Raw genomic sequence first — 27,090 nt, forward strand, 5'->3', positions numbered from 1 at the left:
TGCAAAAAAGGAGCTTGTTTTATTACATAAGATCGGACATAGGGAGCCACTGAAGAAGATAAAGCAGGAAAGGACATATGATTAGATTTGCATTTATAAAAATCATTCTAACCAGGAGGTTGGGGGAATGCTGTGTCTAGAACTTTCATGTAACACCATTAGAAGTATTTTAAAGAACAATATGTTAAGTAATCCAAATTTTCAAAGCAGAGAAGAAAAAAATAGCTTTAGAAATGTACATGTGACTCTCACTTCGGTAGGCATAGATGCCAAGTAGACAGACATTCCTATCAGTCATGCAGATCTCTTTTCTGAATGACTTTATAAAGCTCAAGCTTGTTTCATATAATAAAAATGATAATCGAAACATAAATTTTAATATAATAGGCCATATTTCAACAGGTTTTATTTATATTACCCCTGCACAAGGCATTATTTATGATGGCGCACATACACCTAATCTTGATATTGTGAAGATGACCCAGGCATGCTGGGTGGAGATGGGAGCTGAGCCAGTGAAAGCATTTACACATCATCTCAAGTGTGTATTAAAAGCTCAGCTTCGCATGAAGGACAATTTGGACCATGAAGAAACTAAATGGAAGACAATGAGAGTAGTGAACTAACATGTCTGGTACTAAGGCCCAAATTCCATTCTCAAATAAAAACATACCCAAAGAAGGAAAAATAATGTAAATTCTAAAACTCTTTGGTGGTTAAGGTGAAAAATACTGAGTGTCAACAGGGTGGAAATGGATGTTATTCCTGGTAATAGCAGCATGGTCACATATATGATATTTAAAAGCTGAATTTTCAGTTGACACCAAAATGTCTTATTCTTTTCTTCCTCAGTTGGGTTTTTGCTGAAAGAATCTATAGTTCAGTAACAGGAGAATGAGGGTCTAGATCATAAAGGCAAAGAAAAATAAGAGTCATTCCTGCATTTATTGAATAAACATTTATAAAGTTCCTCCTACAAGCCAGGCACTATGCTATGAGCTTTCACAATTACTGTCTTATTGAATAGAAGAAAATCCTCCTACCCCTATTTTGCAGAAATAAAACTGAGGCAAGTAGAGTTTAAGACTTGGTAGAAAGCTGACATTTTCTCCTTAAGCACCAAGCACCAAGAATTCCACACACAAAAAAGGGAGACTCAATTTTATTAAAAGTATTCAATGTATTAACTTTTTAATGACTTTTGGAAGCATTTAAACTATAAATATATATGGACTAGTTTAAAAGGCAAATATACCATGGAAAACAGCTACTATCTTTCTTATCAACTTAATGGTGAATCAGGTATAATTATTTTAATACTTCTCTGTTATAAACTCTATCCCTTTTTCAGTGAGTTAGCTATTTTACTGTTTACCCAGGTCATATTATTTATTTATCCATTCATTCATTTCTTCTACAGATATTTGCTTGGTGTCTATTATATGCCAAGCTCAGTGCTATGGACTAGAGTACAATAGGACGTCCTTCTGCCCTCAAGAGATTCACAGTTTGCAAGGGAAGCCAGACAACTAAACAGAGAATTAGCACAGGAAGCACTAAGTGCTATGACATAAGGATGTTCAGGGGGTGCTGTGTAGCATACTGAAGTGACATGCATCAGTCTGGAAGTCAATATATCTGAAAAAACTTCATGCCTTTAACTATAAAAAATTTTTAACTATAAGAAATTCTAACATCCAACACACTTTCAAACAGGCTTTTATCATCCAGTCAATCTTTCTCTGGGTAGCTTTTTATGACCTATGATTCCATGATCCCAAGCCTTCCTTCATTCACTCAACTAATATTTAATAAACAACTACTGTATGCCACACTCTGTACTAGGCACTGAGGTCACAAAGCTGAATAAAACAAAGATGTTCTCTGCTCTCATGAGCTTGCAGTCTAATGAAAAAAGAAAAAAAAAACCACTGTAGTCTTTAAAAAATTGCTAAGTCGTGTTACTCAATATTAGTAAACAACCTGACTTTTGTACCTTGCTGTGTGTGTGACTTTGATCAAGTCATTTCACCTAACTCTTCCTTGGTTTCTCATCTGTGAAATAAAAATAATATTTTCCTAATTCATTTCACAGCATTGTTTTTAAGATCAAGTGACATAATGAATGTAAAAGTACCTTGAAAACTATAAAGGGATGTGAAAATATAATGAATTTGTTATCCTCATGATTAAGTAGAGTCCGGATTTAATTAAAAGTATGAATCACAATATAGTTAAAAATAAATGCAATTGCATTACTTTCTAATACTTGTAGTGACTAAAAGTAGGCCAATATACTACCATTTATTAAAATCATTTGGAAGCTCACTTAAAGGCATAGATATAACAGTGTTCATACTGAATTGTCCAAGGAGATGCTTATGAACTACTCAAAAATAGCTCTCTGAAAGGCTATAAATAACCATCTTGCAAAGAGGTGTATACCATTATTTGCTTTATAAAGATTTTTGCAGAGAATATGCAAACATTGACCCAAATTATTTCTATTTTCATACCAATTGAAACTACATTAATATGTTTTTGATTTTGATTTTGGGGGATGGCAGTGATACTCTATAGCAGAAATAAACAGAATTTCTTATCGGAATATCAAACCTGAATCCTAGCTCTACCACTTAATGCCTATGGTGAGTCCCTTAAATGATACTCAGCTTACTAGTCTCTAAATATGGAAATAAGTATAGTCACATAACAAATTCATTGTACAAATTAAGTGAGAAGGCACATCTATATGTGTTTAGCCAGTAGAACAATTTAAAGACATTAACTGATATTCACATCATCATTTTTAGTATATATATTTAACTCTACTTCCTTAAATGATGCTCAAAGGATGAGCTACTTTTCCTTCATACCTGAGTTCATCTTATTTTACAGGTAAAAAAATTGGAGGCTAAGAAACATAAGACCAAGATATATCACAATACTAGGAATTAAAAAATGTGAATTCTATTACTGTTTTTACCACTAATGGTTCTGAAGCCCTATACAATCACTTATCTTTTTCATAACTCAAAATCCACCTTTGAAAACTGAAGTATACACTCTACTAGAACACTTTACAGGCATCGAAGACACAGTGTGGAAAGCAGCAACTCTGGTTTCCTCAGAATGTTTTGCCAGGTCTGAGTCAGATTAAACATCCCAAAAGGAATTCACGAATCCAAATGAGACTATTCAAACCAATCCAGATGAGTCTATAAAACTGAGCTTGTCAAAGACTAAAGGACTAAAAATGGGAAGAAAGGAGTGAGGCCTAAAGAGTTGATTAGTAGACAGTTTTAGAAGTTAGACTGTTTTTGTTTTTTTTTACTTTTTAATCTAGTCCCTTAGCTGTTAGTGTAGGACAGTCAATAGAGGAGGGTGAAGGTAGGGTCATCAATGGTATTTAAAAATATATCTGGAATGTAGACATATAAGGTCTTGCTTAGCCTCTAAGAACTTGAACAAAGCATAATCTACTATTTCATTGACAATGCTTGGTCACCGTTTTATAAAACTGGCCTGATATAGCTATTGATGTCTCAGTCTTTATTCTAGTAATTTCCAGAAGGCCCTGACAACCTGATCACTGATCCTGCCTGGTAATACCCAACTCCCTCCTCAAATTAGAACTGTTTTATCTATAAGGCACTACACTCACAGTGCCTAAAACCTAGGGGCTTTAACGAGCCTATGAAAATGTTTTGAGACCTGAAAAAAATATTGGCTCAAAAATAAAACAAAATAAACTTACAAAACAAACCAAAAAAAGCATGAATTAAATAGCTACAAAAATGTCAACTAGTCAATTGAAATTCAACTCAACTTTTTAGAGATAGATGTTACTTTGATATGAGAGGTCAGTACATTTTAATGTTTGATAAGGTGAATGGTAGAACTCAAAAAGTAAGAAAGCCTAAGGCTTTCAAAAGTCTTAATAAGGTCCTACCTTTGGCATCCATCTTGGCTTTACCCCTGGATTTTGGATATACTGCTTTGGATATATTGATCACTCCCTTATTAAGTCTGTATTCAATCATGACTTAGACTTTGGGTTTCAAAATCCTCATGCCAACTCCTACTACTGATCTGGCTCCCTGACTTGATGCCACCTCTAGAGACCCAAATAAATTCTGATTTCTAAACACAGATAGCAGCATTCCTCTTCCATTCTGTCAAATCCTGTTTATAATTAAAAAGAATGCTACCTCTTAGCTTTAAATGTAGAAGTTCAGTACTCAATGAAGAGCATTCACTTTATACAGTATATTTATAATCTCCATAAATGAAAATTTGTTACACTCTCTGAGAACTGCCAATAACTGCCACAATCTGATCACACTTCTATTATTGCTTTATTATATTGAATTAGATTTTCTGTCTATTACAATTATCTGTTTATCTCAGTGTCATCATTCACCAGATACAAGTTTTTTAAGCTCTCTAAGTCTTAGTTTTCTCATCAGTGAGCTGTGAATGATAATAATACAGGCATATTTCAGAGATATTGTGGGTTCAGTTCCAGACCTCTGCAATAAAATAAATACCAAATAGAGCAAGACACATGATTTTTTCTCAGTGCATATAAAAGTTATGTTTACACTATACTGTAGACTATTAAGTGTACAATAGCATTATGGCTGAAACAACAATGTATATACCTTAATTAAAATATACCTTTTTGCTAAAAAATGCTAAGCTATGAGCCTTTAGTCAGTCATAATCTTTTTGCTGGTAGAAGGTCTTGCCTCAATATTAATGGCTACTAACTAATCGGGGCAGTGGTTGCTGAAGATTGGGGTGGCCATGGCCTTTTCTTAAAATAAGACAACAATGAAGTCTGTGACATCAATTGACTCTTTCATGACAATTTCTCTGTTGCGTGTAATGCTATTTGATACCCTCCAGGTTCTAAAACTTTTTCTATATCAGTAATAAGGCCATTTCTTCTTCTTATCATTCATGTGTTCACTGGAGTAGCATTTTTCATTTCCTTTAAGATCTTTTCCTTTGCATTCACAACTTGGTCAACTGTTTAGCACAAGAGACCTAGCTTTGGGCCTGTCTTAGCTTTCAATATGCCATCCTCACTAAGCTTAATCATTTCTAGCTTTTGATTTAAAGTAAGAGACATGTGACTCTTCCTTTCAGCTGGACATTTAAAGGCCATTATGAGGTTATTAATTGGCCTAATTACAACATTGTTGTATCTCAGGGAATGGGAAGGCCTGAGGAGAGGGAGAGAGATGGGGGAATGGCTGGATGGTGGAGCAGTCAGGACACAATATTTCTTGATTAAGTAGCTGTCTTACATTGGTATGGTTCATGGCGCCCCAAAAACAATCACAATACAGCATCAAAGATCACAGATCACAGATCACGATAACAATATAATAAAAATGAAAAGTTTGAAATATTGCAAGAATTACCAAAATGTGAAACAGAGACATAAAGTAAGCAAATGATGTTGGAAAAAAAATGATGTGAACAGACTTGCTTGATGCAGGGTTGCCAAAAACCTTTGATTTGTAAAAACACAGTATCGCTAAGAACAATAAAGTGAAGCACAATAAAATGAGATATGCCTGTGTTATCAATTTCATAGGTTATCATGGGGAGTAAATGGAATAATACATGGAAAATTTCTGGCACATAGAACAATGTCTGGCACATAGAAACTCCTAAATAAATGTTCTTGTCATTGTTGTAAATTGTTATGTTTTTATCAAACTTTAAAATGAATAAGGTTCACCTAGAGAGGTTATTAAAATAGTTTTCTGAATCTCTAGAAATTCTGAATCAGTAGGTGGGAGTGGGACTCAAGAATCTGCATTCTTAACAAGCTGACAGGTGATGCCAATGCTGCTCTGAGAACCACATTATGAGGACTTAGTTTTGAGGACATTATGAGGACTGCAATGCACAGAGAGCAGGGACTGTTTATCTTCCTTTCCGTAACTACATTCCCTAACACTGACCAGTTCTCAGAACAGGGTCTAGCTGGCACACAATAGATGTTCAATTAGTATTTGCTGGAAAAAAAAAATAGGTAAGGAGTTATCTGTGCCCACAGATAGTTCTTAAAAGATGTATATAGAAAGACAAATAACTATACATGCCACATATAACCAGGTTGGTTACTGAGAGAGGCCCCATTAAAATAGAGGACCTGAACAACACTGAGGACTTGGCTTGGCATCATATGGAGAATTCTTTCTCTCCATCTAGTAGTATCAGATATGAGTCAGCTATTCTCTTATGTTCTGACCACTGAGAACCTATGTGAACAAGTAACTGTAGCTACCATATCACCTGAAGTGACTGACTAATACATTGTTCCTATTTCCTAAAAGATTCTTAGCCACTGCAACCCTCTACCTCAACTAATTAACTTCTAGCCTATTTCAAACTTTAGCTTAATGGTCACTTTCTCAGAGAAACCTCTCTGTGTCACTAGACCATGTTATAACCTGTCATATCTCTCACAGTACCTATGCTTTATTTCTTGTATCTGGTTTTTTATACCTATTTATCTGTGTAAATATTTGATTAATGTCCACTTCTCCTACCAGACTATAAGCCCAAATAACTAGTGGTGGGTTTGTTCAACTTCACATTCCTAGCCCAGCCTAGCACCTGCTATATAATAGAGTCTTAATAAATATCTCTTGAATGAATAAATAAATCTTTTTCATGGTCCCTAACTCATTTCAAGTCTGTAGGAAGCCCACTCAATTACAAAAAGACCCTTTCACTCAATCGCTGATAGTTTCTTCCCCTACAACTAGACCAAGATTTAGGCATTTTTCTAGCCACTGGCTGTCATCTCTCCCTGTATCAATCCCGAAGGACCTTTCTAATACAATGTAGAAGCACAGCACTGGCATTGACCAGATGCCAGTAACTATAAGTTCCTGGACAATACTCAGCATTCAAGTACTTCTACCATTAGTGCCAGGCCAGTACATTCCTTTAAATTGTGGTGCCCACCTCAGAAACATGGGTAATGGGCACCAAATGCAGGAGACGTTTCTATGCATGTCTGCCATTCACAGTCTCAGATATGAACAACTCATCCTCATCTGTTCTCCACTCCTCATTTCTGCCTTGTCTCTAAAGCTAAAAATATTGACTTTGCTACTTATTCAGCTTGAGAGCCTCACCTCACACTTGGGACATTATAAATGACACTAGCTTCGTAGCTATGATCTGCCTTTTCTTGACAATGATTCAGGCTATGTCTCTAGTTATGGTAGCTCAAACTCCCTGGGAACTGTTCCCTCTCTTTTTATTATGTCCACTAAGATTTTAATTCAGCACTTTTCACAAGAATCATACTCCTACTTCAGCTTTCTGAGTAAGATACAAACACCTAAATTCAATCGCTTGATAACTGGAATCAGATTTCACTCTCCAGACTTTATGATCTGAACAGGTAGCAACTCTCATGGGGGTAGGAGATCTAATTAAGTCACTAGTCTGTATCCACTAGCCTTCATCCCACTATCCTCATTTGCACATCTCTTTTACTATAGAGCTAAAGCAGCTAAATGCTCAGTAACAACATAGAATAAGTAATGATACGAGAACTCAGAGGAGGTCTTGAATCCCAGAGGGCTGCATTAGTCATGGGAAGATACAAATTAGGGTAGATGGGACCTTCAGTATATTCACAAGCTTGTCCTTTCAACAAACATTTAGTGAGCATCTTGTACGTTCTAAACACTCTATTAGGCATTGATTATAAAGAGATGAATGATAGTCCCCCTCTTCTAAAGCAGATTGCAGTTGGAAAACAAAAGAAAAAAAATAAGCAAATGAGACTACATAAAACTAAAAAGGTTTGCATAGCAAAGGAAACCATCAACAAAATGAAATGACAACCTACTGGATGAGGAAAGATATTCACCAATGATATATCCAATAAGAGGTTAATTTCCAAAATATAAGGTACCCATGCAATTTAACAACAACAAAAATCCAATTTTGAAAAATGGACAGAGAACCTGAATATATATTTCTCCAAAGAGGACATACAGATGGCCAACAGACATATGAAAAGGTGTTCAATGTCACTAATCCTCAGGGAAATGCAAATTAAAACCACAATGAGCTATCACCTCACACCTGTCAGAATGGCTATCAACAGTAAATCGACAAACACATGTTGGCGAGGATGCGAAGAAATGGCAACTCTCATGTACTGTTGGCAGGATTACAAACTGGTGCAGCCACTATGGAAAACAGTCTGGAGATTCCTCAAAAAATTAAAAATAGAACTACTATATGATCCAACAATTCCAATTCTATTTAGCCAAAGAAATCCAAAACGCTAATTTGAAAAGATATATGCAGCCCTATATTCATTGCAGTATTATTTACAATAGCCAAGATATGGAAACAACCTAAATGTCAATTAATAGATGACTGAATAAAGAAGATGTGGTACTTATATACAATGGAATATTACTCAGCCATAAAAAAGAATGAAATCTTGCTATTTGCAACTATATGGTTAGACCTACAGGGTATTATGCTAAGTGAAATAAAACGGACAAAGAAAGACAAAGACCATATGATTTCACTTATGTATGGAATCTATAAAACAAAATAAATAAATGAACAAAATAAAAACAGACTCATAAATACAGAGAACAAACTAATGGTTGCCAGATGGAAGGAGGTTTGGGGGGACTGGTGAAAAAGGTGAAGGAATTAAGAGGTACAAATTGGCAGTTATAAACTAGTCACAGGGATATAAAGTACAACATAGAGAACATAGTCAATAATATTGTAATCTATGTATAGTGCCAGGTGGGTACTAATCGGGGTGATCACTTTGTAAGTTATATAAATGTCTAATCATTGTATTGTACACCTAAAACTAAGATAATATTGTATGTCAACTGTATGAACTATTAAGAACATTCTACTAAAATAAGAAAGAGAAAAGAAGAAAGAAAGGGAAAAGAAAGAAAGAAAAAAGAGAGAGAGAGAGACAGAAAGAAAGAAAGAAAGAAAGAAAGAAAGAAAGAAAGGAAGGAAGAAAGAAAGAAAGAAGGAAAAAGTGAGAGAGAAGGAGGGAGGGAGGGAGGAAGGAAGGAAGGAAGGAAGAAAGGAAGGAAGGAGATTATAGTCTAGTAGGTAAGACAAGATACATGAATGAGTTAATAAAATAAATTAAGATATTATGAGATAAGAGCAACAATAAAAGAAAATTCAAAATGTTGAGATTATACAAAAGAGGAAATCACTGTCTAGAGACTCACAGGAGGTAACAGCAGGACTTAGAAGAAAAATGGACTTGGAAAAATAGATTATTCCAGGCATGGAGAAATGCTACAAACAAAGACTTAGGGGTGGCAAAGTACTTGCTATCATGTATACAGGGGAAACAATAAAGAGACTAATTTGGCTGTTTGGCATTCAGAGGGTGAAGCTAAAGCCATCAGATGGCCCTCCGGAAATCACTTGAAAGTCTAGTTTACTGGCCATTTTTCAGTTGTGTTATGAGGATGGATCCAGCATCCTCTCTCCTGACAGATGCTTAACGTTCTCCACTATTGCCCTCTCCTTCATCATACCATAGCAATTAGGAGTGAGTGCAAGCAGTACACTTCTTTGCCTAACCTGTGTGACCAAGGGCAGAGGACAAAAACAAGCAGTTTGATGGAGTAGAAAGAAAATTCGTTGCAGGTTCACATCGACTCACCTGCTCACCATGAGTGACGATAAATTCTGATACAGTCTGCACTCTCCTTCCTGGCCAGTCACAGTTCAGTCAGCTGGTGTCAGGGCAAGCCTGATAAATTAGCAAAAATTGTCCATGCTGGCTTAATTCCACTGTGACAAATACACTTTGGCCTAAGACACTCTGCACTCTTTACGCAAAAGACCAATCTTCAAATTCGATTTACTACAGGTTAGACATAACGCAACCGAAAAAAGAAACTAGAAATCACTCATTCTAATCTCTCCCATTTTACAGATAAGGAAACCAAGGTCCAAAACCAAAAGGGACTTGGTTTAATTCACATTGCAATACAAGGACAGAGTACGCTTCTTCAGCCCCTTTGCAAGTGTTCTATCGATTTTATCAAATTGCTAGTGTTTGTCCTCTGCCCAGCAAAGGAACACCTGTCCCTTGGAAATGCTCTACACAGAGAAGCAAGTAGGTTATACCTCAGAGTCAGGATGGGCATGCAGAAATGCACAGCAATATATGAGGAGTCACAGCACAGGACTCTTGCTGACAGAAGGAAATTTAATTTCGGGTGATGAACAAACAATGCAATATGCATATGATGCATTATTGAATTGTACACTTGAAACCTATACAATTTTATTAGCCAATGTCACCTCAATAAATTTAATAAAATAAAATAAACCCTGATCATCCGAAATCCATCCCATAAGCTTAATCTTTGGAGTATTTAGGCATTTTCTCATCATTTGGAGTGCCCCATTAACGCTTTAGATGCTGAATTCATCTATATGTTCACAACAACCACTGATGACTATCATCCATAAACTGGACAGTATGGTAAAAGTGTAAACCTATCAGGGAGACATTAAGGTTATCAAGAGATCTTAGTGAGGCAGGATATGACACAATGGAACAAGCACAGGATTGAGAATCAAAAGACTCTGGATCCAGTCACACCTCCACTATCTACTACATGTGTGGCCTCGCACAAGTCCCTGAAGTCTGTTGTGCCTCAGCTCAATTTTTCCATCACATACCTCAGAGCTGTAATGATTAAATAAGATTAAATAAAGTGCTCAGTTGCATTGAACCTTAAAAATATTGGTCTATTAAAGTCTTCTTTCACTTGACTTCAAAAAACTGGTATTTGGTTTCTTTTAGACCTAGCCAAATTTCCCTAAATTTAAGACTATGATAACTGAAAAGTGAAGGAAAAGGAAAAGGCTTTGTTCAGAGAAGATCTGAATAGGCTAATTTCGATCTTTCCATTTGACTGATGTCAAGTCAAATGAATATACTGTAAAGTCAGGTATCTTCGTCTCATAATGAATGAATCAATTCATACAGTTTCAAGAAATCATACACTGTTAGGTATTAAACACAAAAATTAATAAAGCATGGTCTCTGAATTTGGCTTAAACTCACATATAAGTTCTAAGTGGGTTCTTATCTGTGTTTCCCATGGCTATACCCCCAATGGCTAGCTACATGTCAAAGAGCAAGAGGTTCAGTCAAGCTAGACAGGCTTGGGATGATGATAAATATTATCATTGCCATCATCATGAAGACAGTACTAACTAATTCCTGAGTGCTTACTTTGTGGCAGGCAATTGGTATGCCCTGTGTCATTTAACCATCAAAGTAATACCACAAGGTATAAGTGGACTGTGCATTTTGTACAACTCTATCTTGCCTCTTTACCATACTCCCCCACCCAACATTCAAGTTTTGGTATTCTAAGCACAAACATTCATCACCCCACTACTATTAATAATAATATAGTGAATACTTGTTATATGCCAGGTTCTACTCTACGCACATTAATTACATTGACTCATTTCATTCTCACACCAATCTATCAGGTAAGTATTGTTAGTATCCTCATTTTATAGAAAGGATGAGTAACTTTCCCAAGGTTATACAACCAGAGCTTGGATTTGAACACAAGCGGTTTGGAAGCAAAGTCTGTACTCTTGATTTTTCTGCAAGTTCTAGAGGGTGAGAGGAAGTAGGAAAGGAATCACTTTAATCTAAAGCCACCTGGAGTCCTGGACATAAGATTCTAGTTGCAGATGTAGCTAACATTCTTTAGGTAGTCAGGGCAGGCTTTCAGACAATGACATTTCCTGTGATAGTGACAAGGAACAACGAGAGTGAGCACCTTTCAGGCAAAGGAACTGGGTAGTGCGAAAACCTTAAGACAGTAATGAACTTGGTAAGTTTGATGAGCTGAAAGAAAGGCAGCATGCCTGGAATAGGGTAGGTAGAGAATAGTACCTGATTCATGGTAGCTATTACTCTCAAAACACTGATTATATTGTAGGATATCGACTAGGACTGGATGATTAGCAATTTACCAAATGGATCCCCTAGAGATTTATTGTGAATAAAATATTTCTTGAATGTCAGCTAACTGCAGGGCATTGTATGATGTGCTAGAAGTAGGAATTGAGTCTGATGCTCCAAAAGAACTGATGAAAGAATGTCTCTCCTTAGTCACAGCTTCCTACCCAAGCCAAGTTTTTGCTCTCCTAAGAGATATCAGGAGAAGCTCTTGCCCTGCCTGGCAGGAATGGATAATCTGGCTGAGCCCTGTGTCTCCTTATCAGAATCCCAAACTCAATGGTTTATGGGCAAGAGACCTAAATAGTATCCCAAAATAAATGGCTTAAATTCAAATCATAAAGTTCAAGGTAAAGAGAGTGATCCAAAATGTTCGTTCCATTGATTTATTCCACTTTTTGTGGGAATAAAAGAATTTTCAGGCTTTCGTTTCTGTTGTTTTTACTTATTAAATGATTTCTTGCTAAGTAAGGTAATTATTAGAATGATCTTCCTTTAAAAAGTGGTTTCTTTGGGTTTTTTTTGAAGAACTGAAAGTTTAACTTGCCTATTGAAAATGGCTTTGTGCTGTCTTCAAGATAAAGTCCAAATTCACAGTTGGGACAAAACTCTTCATGACTTAGGCCAGACCTACCCTGCAATCTCAGCTCTCACCTACCAGCCACATCGTCATGATAAAACGGCTGTTTGATATGTGCCAGATGTTTTTCTAAATGTTTTACATGTTCTACCTCATTTATTCCTAAATAACCCTACAAGGTAGGCCTTTTTATTAGCATCTTCATTTTATAAATGAGAAGACTGAAGCACCAAACATAAAGTAACTTGCTACAAGTAGTGAGTAGTTGAACTGATTACAATTTCTTACGGCTTGACTCCAGAGTTTATGTTCTTAACCAATGGGCCCCTCATGAAATTACTATCTCTAGGAGGTGCCATCCTCTTTCCCACTGCTGTGTTTTATGTCAGGAAAGGATATAAAAGGAAGTTTGTCAAATTCCTTCTCAAACAGCTCAAACACCACTGCCTTTCTGAAACATGCCCTAATCTCTCCCAACAGTATTAGTCACTCCAACTTTGGTAATTTCATGTTATTTTCTATATACTCTATTATAGCACTTGACACTTTACATTATAAGTATTTGTTTATAGAAGTCTCTCCTACAAGACTATAAGCTCCTAAAAAGCTGAGACTGTTGTCTCTTTTTTAATCTCCAGAGAACCTATAGAAGGCCTTACATAGAGCACTGACCAACACACACACCTATCTTTACTTTGATGCCTGGGAAAGATAACTGCATCCTCACTAACCCTATCTCCAAAGGAAAGAGGTTCTCTGACTTAGATCAAAACAGGACCTCAGAGTGAGGGCTTGTGATAGAAAGAATGAGTAGCTTGGAGTGAAAGATCTGAACAGGCCAGAGAATTTTTTCATCTTGTAATGCAACCTCTTCTCTCTCTTTCATGCAGTGGAAATAATAAACAGGCCTTCAGTAGCTTCCAGTTTAGGCATCAAAAAAGAGGGCCCACGGGAAGGGAGCAGAGCCAAGCTCGCCTCTACTTTACCTAGATCTTAATGTAAAGGGTGAAAAGGAGGCTTCCCTGCTCCCAGGAAGGAAGTCAGACAGCAACTAGGAGTGCAAGCTTCAGTAGGAAGAAAGAGCATGTCACTGGCCTACAGTGTCTCCTGGGGAGGGACCCCATAGAAATCTAGTGTGGCAGAGTGCTTGGCTACATGAAGAATATTAACCTCCTGGTCTTCAGGATTAGCAACTGCTCAGTAAATATCTATTAGGTGAACAAATGGACTCTTGCTGTAAAGCAAGGCCTTGCTTTCACAGTAAAGGGAGATAACTTTCATCAAATAATACTATCTTACTGAAAACTCTATGTTAAACCATTAAACAAGATAGAAAGAGAACAAACCACAAAATCTTGTGAGTCTGGCCCATTTTACTGCTGTTGTCCTTGATCTTACATTTGCACTTTGTATACCTTGGGATGTGTACTTCAGAGATATTTCACATGAATAAAAACAGAAACTTCTAAACGGTGACCAGAACAATGTATTAAAAGTTGTATAATATAAATCACCTTGTTTAAGAAGAGAAAGAAAAAAAGGAGCATCTAGTCATCTATGTTTACTGACTGTTGGGAATCTTCTCTCTTAGGACAGTCAAACACAAAAATAGATATGCGAGTACCAAAGATGCCAGTTTCTAGTGGCTTTTTATTCACTACCAAGCATCAAATTTAAATCATTTAAAAAATGCCTCATCTCTAGTGACAAATCAATGCCAAAAAAAAATAGTCAAATGAGTGTTCAGTAGAGGATGACAGAGTTTGGAACATACAGTGTTACAAAATTCTTTCCATTAACAACAGTTACAACTGGGCAGCAGTTATTTTGACCAGAAGAGAAATGTTTATTTCCAAGTCTGACACTGTACATGATTAGAAAGAGCATTTACTGTGCAAGCCTGTAGTGAGTTCTTAAAGGTAAAAGCACTAGTGGAAGTACATTTTCTAAAACCAAGTCAGGCAGGCAGCAGCCAGATATAATGATAAAATGAATGTACTGTACTTTAATTTGGCATGATCTGAGAAGGCAGCAAACATTAGATTTATGATATTATACTTGGAAATTATTTATCCTTTCATTTAAGTTGAGCAACAGCTATGTGCCAGCCCCTGTGCTAAAAATCAAAAATACACAAATAAAACCTGTCCCTGACTATCAGAAGCTTGCACATTAGACATTCTCTATGTAATGAACTTAAATTTAGTGCTTTCAGTCCTCAAAAAGAAAAAGAATCCAAGTGCTAAGGGAGAACTCTGTTCTCTTTCTCCATGGCCATTCCTGAGGGGCCCTGGCCCTAACTAGTGGCATATATTAAAGACCTATACCCTATAACTTAGTACTACCCAGTCGTCAAGCCCATGAGCACCAAGCGTATACATGAAGAGCCCTACCCATACCAAAAAGTGAGTTATGGAATTAGGCTTACAGTTCTGAGCTCAGTGTTCAGTGCTCAGTACCTGGAAGCAGGAACCACTTATTCATTCATTAATCAACAAACATTAAATGTGTTTTCATTAGATGCTGGGTCCTGCACCTCCATTTACCTGCAGCCTTCTTTCTACTGCCCTCACAGGCACCCAATTCATTCCATTCAAGTTATGCCAAGCTCTTAGTTTTCACTTCAGATACCAATTAGAATTCCTATGAGATTGAAGCCCTGTTTTAAATCTTATCCCATTTTATTGAACTGGTTAGGATCCTTCTTATCTATAACTCTAGCCAGAATGATGAGACTGCTAATCAAAAACTATGCAAATAGCTTTGCTTTAACCTAGAAATACTTTAGGACTCAGCAGATAGAAAAAACTTGGGATGCATCTCTAGATCTTGGTTATCAACAATTAGGCTCCTGGCCACCTGTTGCAAAGGAGTAGACCTGTGGCAGCAAGTCTGCACTGTGTAATCCTGGCCTCCAGGTCACAGGTGACTGGCTGAATTAGACTAAACATGTTTTCTTCACTAGGAAATAGAAATTAAGAGAGACAACTGGTCTGGGTGTGTAGCTCCTTACAAAGTGATTAATTTTAGAAATGCTAAGGAAGTATAATGCTTGGGGCTTTATGACCAATATGATGTAGAAGGTAGATTATAAAAAAGAAAACTGTGAGATTTGGTGAACTCACCACATTCTGTCATGGGGAAGAGGAAGTAGAGAGAGCCTCTCTGGAAGGTAAAACAGAGAAGAATGACACCAGAAATAAGGAACAAAGAGAGTATCTAATAAGTTTCAAGATCCTTCATGAGGTATATCTACACTTTTGTATCTTTTAATAAACTATGTTTTTACCTTAAACTAGCTCTCAAGCTAGTTTGGTTTCCGGCATTTATAAGTAAAGAATTCTAATTAATATAGCACCTATAATTTAGCTGCACAAACTTGTAGTGTTTCTAGCTGTTCTAAACTCCCTCTTCTCTCCTTATGATGAGTCTCTGAAAATTAGCATATCTAAACCTGGATCATTCATTCACTTACTCTTTTGGAAACATTTACTATGCACCAGGTATTTTGCTAGATAATAGAGATAAATGCCTAAAATACAATCCCTGCCCTCATATTGCTCATTGACCTGTAGACAGGCAAGTAAGCAGTTATAGAATGGTTGGGGTTAAAAGAGTACTCAAACATACAGCTGTGGGAGCACTAAAGGTTTAGGTGGCATCCAAAGATTTACCTAGTCAGGAAAAGATTCCAGAGTAATTGACATTTATAAGATGAGTAAAAAAATGCTAGACAAATTTAAGAAGTAGGGGGGAAGAATGTTATAACAAGGAGGGGAAATAGAAAATACAAAACAAGGAAGTTAGAAAACTTATAGTTGGTAGATAGAGAACAATGAGTAGTTCTTTGTGGTTGGAGCTTTATATGTATGTAACTAAAAGGAAGGGAATAAGTAGTAGGAGAAGAAGTTAGAGAGGTAGATAACATCTAGGTTATAAAGAGCCCTCTATAGGAAGCTCCAGATTTTGAACTTTATTTTGAATGCTAGAGTCATTGATGAATTACGGACTTAAAAGTTATAAAATCAGATTGCTATTTTAGAAAGATTATTGTGTTAACAATTTGGAGGATGGATTGCAAAACTGGAGTGGGAGGCAGTAATGAGGAGAGAAAACCATAAACACAGGAAGCCTAGGAAGAAACCTAAGTGAGTTGAAAAGAGGTGAAAATCTAAAATAAGACTGTAGTGATGGGATTGGAAAGTAGGGAATGACTTTAAGGAGATAATGAAGAATATAATCTGTGGGACTTGATGTAACTATGGATATTGGGATGACATAAGGAAGAATCTAAAAAGACTCATGTTTCCATATTGAATGCCAGCTGGGAAGATGACACCCCAAATGAGATATGAAACAAAGGGGGAAGAGCAAATGTAGAGAAATAATGAGTTCAGTTCTAGACCAGTTGAACTTGAAGTATATGTGAAATGCTCAAGTGTACAAGTGTAGTAGGCAGATATAAATAGGGGTATGGCTCCCAGCAGACAATTAAGGGCTAGAGATAAAAGTTCTGAGATCTTGCTGAAACTCTGGATGTGTATGAGGACATAAAAGGAGAGTATATAACATCAACAGAGCAGCGGGTGGGAGAAGAATCCTTGAGGGAAAGTGGTACTTACGGAGCAAATAAAGGCACAGAGGCATAAAAAGAGCAAAGTACGCTTTGGAAAGATGCAAACCCGCTAAGATGGATGAAACTACAGTAAGGTGAGAGAGACACAGGATATGGGATTAGAGAGGAAGACGGGGCCAGGTCATGATAGCCCTTTATGTCACAATATTTGGTGCATAGTAGGTCTCAAGAAATATTTATTTATTAAATGAATAATGAGGGATTACTACTTGCTTCTATATATGATAAAAACTACTGAGGGATTACTACTTGCTTCTGTATATAAAAACTACTGAATATTTCTAAGTAGAGATTTTACTTTACTCAAATCATCATTATCATTAGCATCATTTTCCTTTACATCTAGATGGGTGTTATTTTTAAAAATTCCATGATTCTTTCATTTAGAACTTGCAAAAACTCTGTAAGATGGTTTTTAAATATTTTTTATAGACGTATTGTTGAGGCTTAGAGGGGGTAAAGTAGCCAGCTAAAAAAAAGTGAGTGCAAGAGAATCCTCAGATTCTCAGTTTCTGACATCCAGTTCAGTGCTCATTTCAGTATTCTACTGACACCTCTCTTAACTAGTTTCCTAAAATCACATAGTATTTTGGCACTGAAAAAAATACATGCATCATCCTCTTTGATAATACATGAGTTCACACGCAGATAGCATGAATAGATATCTGGTTTGCACAGGACTGAGAGGCTTCCTGAGACTCAGGACTTTCAGTGCTAAAACTGAAGCAGTCCCAGACAAACCTGGACAAGTTGATCATCCTATCATTTACTGTCTTCCTGAAGGGAGTAAATGTAATAAAATTATTAAGAATATGAGTTCTGGTATCAAACTTCCTAAGTTCAAATCCTGGATCTACCTTAAATAGGAAAGTGACTCTACTTCAACTTTAGTTAAATCCTGCTTGGAATATAGCCCTTTGTTACTTTTCCATCATTGTAGGAAAACTAACATTTTCTTGTCAGTTTGCTCTCTTTCCATTATCTTTGTAACTTTCACTTCGGCCAAGGGAACTGCGTCTGGAAGCAAAGCAGACCATAAGCTGTCTGAAGGTAGGCAGGATCATGTCTGGCTTGTTCAATACTGAATGATCAGGACTTAAAACAATGCCTGGCACATAAAACATTCTCAGGAAGTAAAATTTATTATGTTATGCTGCAGCATAGTCTGGTTTATCCTGACTATTACATCATGTGGCTGAAATTCAAATTCAAGTCTTTGTGAAAACAAAGCTTATACTGTTTTCACTATGTAAAAAATTAGCACAATTTGAATGTCTTGTTACTCAGAAACACCCCTTCTTCAATTCATTCTATACTCATTAACTAAGTAAATGTAAAATTAGGTGCACTGTTTTTCTAAATTAGAGTTTAATTGCATACCACTCCAACTGAGGACTATGCCTTTATAACATACCACAAGGCAAGAAAAAGTTACTGGGCCACTTAACCCTGTTACTTCACCTTCAATTCAATTTAGTTAAGTATACTTTTATGAAGAAAGGAGAATCAAAAATTATTATTTGCTGAGCACCTACTCTATGCCAGACATTATCCTGGAAGCCTTGAGTAGACTATGTTAATTAACCTTCACTGTTCCCAAGGTCACTTCTAACGGCACAGATATTCAAACCCAAGTCTATGCATTTTGAATCCTGTGCTCATTTCACTACTCCCTTTCTATGCTGCAGGGGTATAATCTGCAGCAATTGAATAGGACAGTTACTGGACCCAGACTTCCCATTATATTGTTATGAATTCCAGAAAAATCCATTTCCAATTTTCTGCCCTTGACACAGTTCTCATATTTGGTAGGGAATGTACGTATCATACTTTCTTCAGGCACTGTTGTTTCTGGCATTCTGCAATGAAGTTCTGCTAGTATTCCAACTCCTACCTTCCCATCTAGTCTGTGTATAGGTCCAGGAAGTTACTACAGACTCTTGAATTGGCTTTCTCTTCATTACTGGCTTCTGAGCCTCCCTGTTCTGCTCAGAGCTTCATCTTCCTCCACACATACATTTCCAGCCAGGCAACGCAAGGTCCTACTATTCTTCAATCTGGGTCTTGGGCTCCCAGTATCCTTCTGACTCTGGCCCTATGAACACAGCATGTACCTTTAAACTAGTCATGTTCCATGCCCTCGCCCGTTTAAAAAGCAAGTCACAAACACGAACGCTTAATCTTGGTGATTATCTAAACTCTTTATCTCTACTCACAAAATGGTCCTTTTCCCCGTGGTCCTCAATCTCCTTAAACTTGTCATGTTCTTGTTTCCATGTTCCTTTCTCAACAGCCCAGCTATAGAGAACATTTAAACATTACCTTAAGGGCTAAATTAGATGGCTACTAAGATCCCTTCTTACATAGAGATTTTAAGATTCTGGATTACGAAGCCAAAATTTTCTTAGTGCTGTGGTCTCCAATTTATTCTTCTTTCAGCTTTGCTCTAATCTCTTCAACTCCTGAGGATTATCTCTATCATAAATATCTCATCAAATTTCTATGTGCCTGCCTGCCATATTATCCAGATTTCTCTGGGATCTTATATGATTCTTGAGCCCGTGCTTGCCTGCTTCAGCAATTCATGCATTCCCTCAGATGCCTGTCTGGCTATGTTTCTGGTACTGCTTTACCTTAACCTTTGATTTAAACATATTTCTATGCTCCGGACCTTTGGCATGGCTTTTACCAACTGCCTAGCCTCAACCTTAGCCCTGCACAGCATGAAGTCACACTGCATGCTAAGCATAGAGTTGAGAATTAATTGAAAGCACAGAATCTACAGATCTCAGAATTTCACCAAAGGGCAGGATCCAGGGTGTCTAAAAAGGGGTCATATTTCTATAATGCTCTACCAACTTCCTAAGTATAATTACAGCTATAATCAACATTTCTTGAGCACCAAGTAAAATGATTTTATCTATTGCTTTATATTTGTTAACTTATTAAACCCTTACAATAGCCCTGTGAGTTAGGCATCATCATCATCATTTTACAAAAAAGAACCCACAGCACAGAAATATTCTATGGGCATAGAATAGAAGTCAGAATGCCACAATATGGCTAAAATAATAATGTTCTTAATATAGAATTTGCTATATTTCTATAAATTGATTAGTTTGAAAAATAACTTACAAAAACAAACAAACAAAAAACAGATTTACATCCAGACAGAAAAGGGTGCAATATCTATAACCCCAAAAGGCATTCTTGTCCCAGGCTATAATGCCACCAATTTGGCTGATATGACTAATAGAGCCAGTTGCCTTTGCTCTTGGCCTGCTCCACATAGGCCAAGTAGCACATGACCAAAAGTATGACATTCCTAGACAGAGGAGGTCTGTTCTTTGGTCAAGGGTATGCATGGTAGTACTTGATCAAAAAAAAACACCCTTCCCAGACAGAGGACTACTCTTGGGTCAAGCAGGTATGAGAGCCCATGTTTGCAGAGGAGGACCTTTCCAGACAGAGGAGTATCTTGCAAGAGTTTATGAAGCTGAACTCCCCCTGCAAGAATCTCTGCCTAACCTGGCAAGATTTGACCTACTTTGCACAAAGGTCACATTTCAGTTTTCTGGGAACCAGAACCAGCAGATCACATCATGAAGCTGACAGTACTGCTGATGGGAAAAAGTTATTCAAATGGAGAATCAGAAGAATCTTTACACTTGAGACAATGATAAGACTGGTTTAAAATATTACTAAAATTAGAAATAGGCCAAGTTCCTCTTTCTAGATGTAAGAAGAATTATGATGCATATAAAATTCCTAACTGTTATTAGGATTATAAATCACTGTTCGAGTAGGATAAAAGTTATTACCTTCTTTACCTGAAAAATCCCCTAGCCTACGATCCCGGGTAAAAATCACCTAATGCCATATCTTAATTATATAGCTATTGTTTTCATTCCCTGGTACTAATTTGAGGTGACCAGTAACATAAAAAAATTAAGCAATTCAGAACAAATTGAATGCTTTAAGAATATACCATCTGATGCCTTGTCTTTCTGGATAGTGATACTTTTTATAAAATGACAGTACATGAAACAGTACATTTTAAATATCAAATATACAGTTCAGTGAAACAGAATAGAAAATCCATAAACTAAACCAAGTGTACAAATGAACTTCATATATTAAAAAGACAGCATTTGAAACCAGTTGGGAAAAGAATAAATTAGTTAATAATGGCTAAAAACATTTGGCTAACCATTAGGCAGAAAAATGTTAGAACTCTACCTCATTCTATGTACATTAATATAAATTCCAGATATACTAAAAATAGAAATGAAAAGAAACCACAAAAGTACTAGAAGAAAATTGGTGACTATTCATACAATTATGTGGGGAAAAAATTCTATTATCAACTCAGACAATTTAAAAGACAAATATTTTAAACATCAGAAGAAAGAGAATAAAGTTTAACAAAATGAGAGAGCAAGCAAATTAAGAAAATTATTTACAAAATATATAACAAGTGATTATGTGACATTAATATGCTACCTTTTTGTCTGCCATTGAATTTTTTGGTACTAATTTTCTTTTACTGATTTGTCTATCATCTTCTCCCTCATTTCAATGCAAATAGGTTTCAGAAGAATATATTTTAGTGAACAATTTTTTAATTCTTTTTTTGTGGCTATAACTAATTTTCCATTAATTATAACCTGTAAAATACTTATTTAGCTTTTCATTATATCATCATTCTATTTTTAAGAATCATTATATCATCATTCTACTTTTAAGAATGTTTCTAGTGTTTCAGTTTCTTAACCTACAGCACAATTGGTAAACAAACTATCAGAAAATATTAAAGAAAAAGAACAATAAGTACTTAATCAAAATGGAAGGAGCGGTTATTGTGGTCATGTCTCAGCAAGAAACTCTTGAAGGCACCCTGGTATTGCTTGAGAGAGCAGCATTAGAGAGCTGAAAGTTTGTATGTGTATATTCTATTTTGTTTGTTTGTTTGTTAGGGTCAAAAATTATCTAAAGTTTTGCATTTGTTTTATTTTTACTTTCTGTACTTTGAATAAAAATTAGTTTTTATCAAACATTATACATAATGATTGGAAAACTCCATTTTTTTCTCAGGAAGAAAAAAATGGAATCAAACCGGTAATTACCATCAATGGCAAAATGAAGGAAAATTATGAACAAGCAACTGACCAAGAGAATTTAAACTTAGAAAGCTATTCAAATTTACTAGTAATTAAAGAAATGCAAAATTTTATAAAAACACATAAAAATACTGTTTTCACCAACTAGTAAAGAAGCAAGACATTTTGCCAAGGATGCAGAAAAACATTTATTGTCATTCAGTGCATGGTGAGTATAAATTGACATTTCTAGAGGAAAATTTAAAAATACATATTTTAAGTCTTTTAAAGTATAAATTATTTGACACAGCCATTGAACTTTTAGAACTTTATTTTAGGGAAATAATTAACCATGTGCACAAATGAATTTATATGAGGATTAATTATAACCTGAAAAATACTTCTTTAGCTTATAGTGTTGGTTATAGCAAAAAATAACATAAAAGTACAAATAACCAATTTACATTCCTACCAGCAGTATATGAGGAAATAACATAAAAGTACAAAGAACCAATTTACATTCCCACCAGCAGTATATGAGGAAATGTAAATTGGTACAGCCATTATGGAAAACAGTATGAAGGTAAGTTCCTCAAAAAAGAATAGAATTACCATATGACACAGCAATCTGTCTTCTGGATATCTGACCTCAAAATATGAAAACATTTATCCATAAAGATATATGCACCCCGATGTTCACTGCAGCATTATTCACAGTGGCCAAGACATGGAAACAACCAAAGTGTCCTTTGATAGATGATTGGATAAAGATGTGGTACATATATAATGGAATATTACTCAGCCATAAGAAAAGATGAAACACTGTCATTTGCGACAACATAGATGAATATTGAGATAATCATGCTAAATGAAATAAGTCAGACAGAAAAAGTCAAGAACCATATTATTCCGCTCATATGTGGGATATAAAACTGAAATCAACAAACAAACAAGACAAATATAACTCATAGACACAGACAACAGTTTAGTGGCTACCAGAGGGTAAGGGAAGAAGAGGGTAAGTAGATAAAAGTAAAGGGGGTAAAATATATGGTAATGGAAGGAGATTTGACTGTGGGTGCTCAACACGCAATGCGATATACAGATGATGTATTAATGAATTTTACACTTGAAATTTATATAACTTTATTAACCAATGTCGCCTCAATGAATTTAATTAAAAAAAAATAAAACTACAAATAACCTAACCAAAATTTCAAGAGTGTTTACTTACTAAGCAATACAATATAGACATCAAAAAATTATGATGTAGAAGTGCATTTATTGATATGGAAAGATATTTATGACCTAAAGTTGAGGAAAAAACTTAGAGGAAAAACACAGTATAATCCTAGTTTTGTAAACCATCATTCTTATCTAAATCTGGAAGGATATTTACTAAAACTTTAATTATATATAAGTGAATGGATTAAGGAACCTATGTATTTGCTTCTTTTTGCTTATCTGTATTTCTGATTTTTCTACAACATATGTTTGTATAATTTCAAAAATTAATTTTTAAGAGCACATTAGTATATGATAATCTAAGAAACAACAGGATATGCAGGGGGCTTCCATTAGTTCCTGAACCAGCCTTCCACAGACACCTCAAATCTCCTCCCTGGCAATCTTTTCTACATTTGTTCAAAGTCCTTCTGTTTTGGCTAATTGACCCTCCAGGCTAACAACATGCACCATTGACTTCCTTAGTCTTTGACTCTTTTGCTTTGTCTCTTGAATTCTTACTCCTGAATTTCACAGGAGAAAATCTATATAACAAAGTCCCCTTGGCATAGTCCTAGGAACCCCACATTTATATAGAACCTCTGCAGTTTTGATTTTTCTGGCCTTGCCTTTCTTTGGCATGGCCTCCAGTGGCATTCAACAACAAAAAAAAAAGTGAGTGAAGGCCGTGAATGGCCAAAGAAGGTCTGTAGGAAGGGGAGCCACATGACCTCAGCTGGGAAAGATGAGGTATGGTTTGGAGAACTAGAGGATGGAGCATAAAAATAAAACATTTCAAGTGCGCAGAGCAGCATGAGTAGAGGCATGATGGGAGGTGACAGAAAGTAAACCAGCTACTTGGAGTAGAGGATTCATAATGAGGAGGAGTACTGCGGAGTATGATTTTAAAAACTGAGTGCAAATTTTTCATGATTTTAAATTTGAACAGTGTTCGAACTTTGTTATGAGCAATGAGCCCAGAATGGAAGAAAAGCTAATAGAAAATAAAGACAGGCCAAATGTCAAAAAAAATTAGATTAAGTTTAAATATTACAAGAAAGAAAAAAAAATGCTTTTTAACTAATGTCCAAACAACTTGCATGCAATTTAAAAGCTTTTCCCAATTTGGTGTAAATTTGCCTTCCCAGATTAATCGTTTACTTTCTCCATAAGTTCTATCTATTTATTATGTTACAATTAGTCACTCTTTAAATATACCTTTTCATTCTTCCATGTCTGCATATTACTCTCTTTGTTTGAACTGTCCTTTTCTTACTTTTCCAAAAGGAAAATTTCTATTTATCCTTCAAGGCCCAACTGAAAATGTCACCTCCTCTGTGAGGTTAACCACCCTGATGATGCCAGGCAAGGGCAATTTCTGTCCCTGTGTCTCTTAGAATCTCTTCATTCAATTATTTTAGCACTCAGCATCCTGTTATAATTATCGTGGATATGTTTGTTAATCCTTCCACCTAGACCAATACCTCCTAAATAGCCAGGATAATTATTTGTTCATTAGAGATGATCATTTGTTCATCTCTAAATTCCAGAACCTAGTGCAATGCCTAGTGACACAGTAGGTGCTCTATAAATGTTTGTAAAATGAAAAACGCAAAGTTAGAAAAGGAATAGATACTGTCTAGTAATTAAAATAAATTGTGTTATAGAAAAAAAGTGTATTTGAAAAAAAATATGAAGCAATTAGAAATTTTTCATTTAATGAAATAATAAATGGAAAATAAATATTTTAATTGAATAACTTTAATTGTAATATCTTATTTTCTTTAATTTTTTGCTAACTTCTACGTACCCACAGTGGGTAGTATTATTTAATGTACAGAGATATTTAAGTGTTGTTTTAATGATTCAACTAAATTTATTTTAATTAACAATGCTTTTAAGTTCCTAGCCTTTTGTGTAATGTTAAATCCAATCTTCATAAATCAATTAAGTCCTTAGCACAATTAACAGATTGGCATTTTTCTTATTAGAATAAAGCTACTACTAAAGTGGGTCCAACTTTCTGACATAATAATTCTACTGTACCAGGGTATGGAAGAAATAAGGTTTAGAGAAACCACAAGATAAATGGTTCCCCCATTTAAACTTTGCCTTTTGCTTCATACAAAACAAAGACAAAGCAAGCAAGTGTTAAAATGTAGTTTCATTTTTAGTAAAATGGGAATAATAACAACATACATATTATAAAGATCACATAAAATTTATGTGACAATGTATGTAAAGTACCCAGGCATGTATTTGGATCACAATGGAGCCTCAATAACTAGGGCTACTGTTATTACTTAAGGTACAGAGCTCAACAACTGTAGGAGCTAGAATTTTCTAAACCTGAATGGTATAATTGAACTTTGGATTGCCAGGTGCAAGGCAACCACCTCATCTGCATAGAACTAAGATCTTCTACCCAAAGTCATTGGCTAATAGCAATAAAGAGAAAGTGGTCAACTGGCATGTCTCATTTTGCCCCAAAACCCAACCACAGAGCTTCATATGCCTTTGTCTATACCTGACTCCTAACCAGCCCTGTCTCTCTCTCTAGTCTACATCTCTAATTCATGATTCTGTGCCTGACTCCACAAGTCAGCTCTGAACTACTCTTCTCCAGTAAACTTTCCACACCTAATACCATCTCTCTTGCCATTCTTGAGAATGATGGGAAGGGCATGAACCCAGTGGAAAGAGTGATGGACTGACTGGCAGGGGTCTAAATTCTAGTCCCTGCTCTAATCCTTATTAGCCTCTGCTCTACTCCTTCCTTACTCAACCCTTTCACTTTGTTGTAGGTATAAGAAACCAGAAATTACATACTAGTAGAGAGAATAGGAAACATGCAGTGGTATAAACAGAGTAGCAAGAAGTTTTATGGATTAAGTTGTGGGTATAATAAGGCAGAGGAAAAGCACATTTGGGATTTTAAACAATGTCTGACTGCCTTTTATAAGGAGGAGCTAAAATTACTTTAAGGAAGCTAACGTAATAGCAACAATGCTCTGGAATATAATGGAGTTTTTCTGATAAGGTCATCTTTGCTAAAGCCAGAGAAGAGGTAAAGATAGATTAGCCCATGAAAGGGATAGGTCTGCTGGTCTCTTTCAGGATGTCACACGTGTGTAAACTTAGTGTGCTATGTATTGCCCCTTTGCCTTCCTTGAATGCCCTAGTTATAGATGCCCTGGGTGCTACAGTTTATACCCTGCGCAAGCAAAGCTGCTGTATGGTTAAATAAATCATACTTTTCTGTCCTTTGGTTTCCTTATCTTAAAAGAGGAGAGTAAAATAAGAGTCTTACTATCACCACAGCAGAGCTAGAAGACATAAGATTCATCCAACTTCACAGATTAGTGAGGGGTTGAACTGGAATTTGAACTCTGATCTCTGTTATTCCAAAACCATCTATGCTATTGAGTACCTACCATGAAAGATGATTAAAAGAATTAAATAAGACACATGTAAAATATTACCACAGTTGTTGGGTATA

The 27,090-nt window shown here is 35.8% G+C and overlaps 1 protein-coding gene across 2 annotated transcripts in view; it reads right to left on the reverse strand.

The window, feature by feature from the left end:
* Positions 1-27,090, reverse strand: part of AGBL4 (ATP/GTP binding protein like 4) — a 1,052,851-nt gene that overhangs the window by 802,260 nt on the left and 223,501 nt on the right. The window lies entirely within an intron of this gene.

The sequence above is a fragment of the Pteropus vampyrus genome, unplaced genomic scaffold (assembly GCF_000151845.1).
Source record: "Pteropus vampyrus isolate Shadow unplaced genomic scaffold, Pvam_2.0 Scaffold135, whole genome shotgun sequence".
NCBI lineage: Eukaryota > Metazoa > Chordata > Mammalia > Chiroptera > Pteropodidae > Pteropus > Pteropus vampyrus.